Raw genomic sequence first — 3,521 nt, 5'->3', positions numbered from 1 at the left:
GGGAAGATCGCCTGAATGTCTTCCACTTTATTTACTGTTGAGAAATGCAGAATAAGGCAAAATAGATTGCTTCTTATGGCACCTATCTCCCTACGCTCCACAGGTCTTTTTAACCTTTGACCACTTTACAAGAATTGTATACATCCAAGAAGCCATACTTGTGTCGTGACATATGAGACATATCTTGGATATGCTGACGTGGCCCACCTTATGTAATGTACTCATTAACTGTGAAAGTAGAGCTTTCACTCTAACAATGTAGTGAAGTAAATATGTCACTCTTGTAATGAACCAGAACCACAAATAATGACCTTCATTAATTATGTCGGGCTTCAGCAAGCTTTGCCACTCCTTGGCCATGTGCCCTCTCATTGTCTGGTTGAGTGAAAAGGTGTTTAAAATTCACTTAAAGGTACAGATACTCACAACAGCAACATCGTTGTAACTGCATAACTCGACAGAAAGTCCATGAAACACTGGCGTACACTTGTTTAGATATATGTGCCTGAACTTCAAACTTCCTTTTTAGAGGCTGTCAGCAAGACGTCATTTTATAACCAGTATAATTTTGATGAAGTGTTAAATATTTATTGGTGAACAAGACCGTGTTCACGAGACAGTATCTGACCACTTCTTACGAAATGGCACATTTGAATCACTAATAATCCCTCAATATTTAAATTGTCTGAATACTCAACTTTATCCTCCACTGTCCATCTCCAAAACTTCCAAAGATTTACGAAAATGTGTTATTTTGCTTTTCTAGTGCCAAATCTTTAATTTTTTGGCGGTAAATTTAGTGTAGTAATTTAAAGTTGGCCGAATAGAGTCTAAGTCAGCAGCAAGGTACTACTTCCAGAGGAGAAGAGGGGCAATTTTAGTAATCCCATTTTAGGGGCATTGTAACCTTTGCTGAAATAGCAAGTAAAGGGTCTGATAGATTTCATTTTACTGTTTTGTACTGGTGTTTCTATACCACTTTTTGCACCCCTTGCGAGGCCAAAAGTGCTGCTCAATTTGTCACATGTACCATCTTACATCTGTTATGTAGCATCTTACACCCACAGCGAAGTCAAGCAGTTTGCATTGGGTTGATGGGCGCCCAACAAGGTCATGGTTGAAAGGGTGTTGGTTATAGTTCAGCCTATATGGAACATACTAGGTGAGGTGACTCTGGCTGAAGAAGTAAACGAGCACGGTGCAGCAAAATGTTGACACCTATAAGCTTATGTTTTACAGAGAGTATGGGAATGGGCACAGCTGCACTTTCAGGTTTTACCATCTTTAGGAGTGGACTGTATGATAAGAAGAAACTGATATTTATATACATCAACAGTAACCAGTAGGGAAAATGCTGTATTGTACTGTGGTCCAATACACTGGGGCTACCAAAGCTGTTCCTCATGGAGCTTACCTCAATAATATATACTTTATTTGATTAAAAAAATATAATCATAAAAGTGGAGTACATACAAGCATATACATAAATAAACAGTTAAAATAACTCAAATGTGATGGAACTGCTTGTTTTAAAGAAGAAAAAGAAAAAAGAAAAATGTATCAATATTGGTACTAAAATCTAGCTTTGTCCCATGTTGGTTTCTTTAAAAAAGCATTGGCAGGCCCTTCCGGTTACTGAGTGAAATTACGGTATGCATAGCGAATAAAAATTGTAAGGCCTATGTTTGAAGCTGTATTTTCAGGAGTCAGAGCTGCGATAAATGCCTGTCTACAGGTCCGGTTTCCCAGCCTGTTCCACTCAATTTTCAATTTTCGTCTGTGCTGCGGCAGTAGAGCGGGGCAAAGACATACTACATGCTCCAAAGTTTCAGCCGTCTTGCCACACCCTCTGCACAATAGATCCTCTGACGTTCGACGCCAGGAGGGTTAATCCTTTAAAAATTGCCAGTCACCCAATCTTAGAGCCATAAAGCTAAGTTTTAACTACAAGGGATAGGTGCAGGACAGATAAGAAGGAGAGGCAAGCCCATTAGAATTCATTATTGCCCATGCGTGTCTACGTATAGCAAAGTGAGCTTTATCAGTGATTAGGGACCTCATTCAAATGCGTTTCTTAATGCTGATTTTAAAAACTACCTTGCTGGGGTTGAGATCCCATAGATCGCCCGCAGACATTTGCTGGACGGAGTCCTTAGAAAATCAGCCATAAGAGCCACCTGGGTTTTTCTGAGAAATGTCTAACCAAAGTAATGACTCCAAGGAACCTGGGTCTGCTTGCCTAAGTTTGTGGCAGGGATTCAAATACGTGCCAGTGTTTGAAATTTCATAGTTTAGTAAGCCCAGTTCTAATCTAATCTGTGCGGCAGAGGCGGCTTTAGGCATGTGAAGGACTTTTTTGTAAATTTTGGTCACATGTTGGTTTAAGTTGGCGTTTAGTTTTCCCCTAAAAATTTCAATGCCATACGACAGAGTAGGCCCGATTTTTGCTCTCATGACTTCCAACAGTGGTGATAAACTCGGACCAGACAGTTTTTTTGAGAGCTTAGAAAGGTTCACCTGAAGGTTCATGGCTTTTATTAATATTTCGCTATGTTGTTTGGCGAAGGTACCCCTAGAGTCAAGGTTGACCTCAAAATATTTATATGTTTTTCCTATTGTATGACTCATATTGTTGTATAGCCATCCACCACCGTGGTTATGTTTTCTACCAAAGATAACCACTTGGGTTTTCTTTAGATTAACCTATAAAGTATTCATGATGGTATAGCTGTGTAATTTGTTTAGTAGCCTTTGCAGTCCTACCCGGGTGAGACTAAAAAGGACCAAGTCATCAGCGTATAAAAGGTTACTTATTGACGCACCACCAATCTTGGGTGGGTGGCTGTTTATTTTTTCTAGGGTGGCTGGTAAGTCTGCTATTTACAAATTAAAAAGTAATGGGGCTAGCACACATCCCTGTTTGACACCTCTAGTTGTCATGATTTTCCGAGAGAGATGTGTGCCAGTCCCCAGTTTGACTTGTATCCATGTGCCGGAGTGCAGTTGGATAATCGCCTCCAGAAGTTTAGCTGGGATCCCCCATTTTTTTTAGCTTTACCCAAAGAGCAGCCCCGGGGACCCGGTCAAAGGCGGCTTTAAAATCTACAAAGCAGCAAAAAACAGCCCTAGATGTAATAAGTGCATTATCAACAATTATAGACAGTGTCAGTAGGTTAGTCATGGTGCCAGAATTTGCAGTGAAGCCAGTTTGGTTCCTTGGGCTCAAATTATTCTGGTCTGCCCAGGTTTTCTCAGCTCCTCCAGTAGAATACCTGCGTAATACTTTGCCTCAATGTCTAAAAGGGCGATTAGTCTGTAGTTGTTTGGAGACACGTGAGAGCCTGACTTGTAGATCGGGTGGATTATTGCGCCTCGCCAAGAATCCGGTATGGTTGAACTTCTTAATGCAAAGTTGAAATATCCTGACCAAAGGTTTATATTTGTTTTGAACAAAATCTGTGGTATGCCATTTGGGCAAGGCGCTCCATCTGATCTTGCTTTTATTAGTACTTTGGTGACCA

The sequence above is a fragment of the Lissotriton helveticus genome, chromosome 6 (assembly GCF_964261635.1).
Source record: "Lissotriton helveticus chromosome 6, aLisHel1.1, whole genome shotgun sequence".
In the NCBI taxonomy this organism is placed as follows: Eukaryota; Metazoa; Chordata; class Amphibia; order Caudata; family Salamandridae; genus Lissotriton; species Lissotriton helveticus.
The sequence above is the reverse complement of the archived record's forward strand: the minus strand, read 5'-3'. Positions refer to the sequence as shown.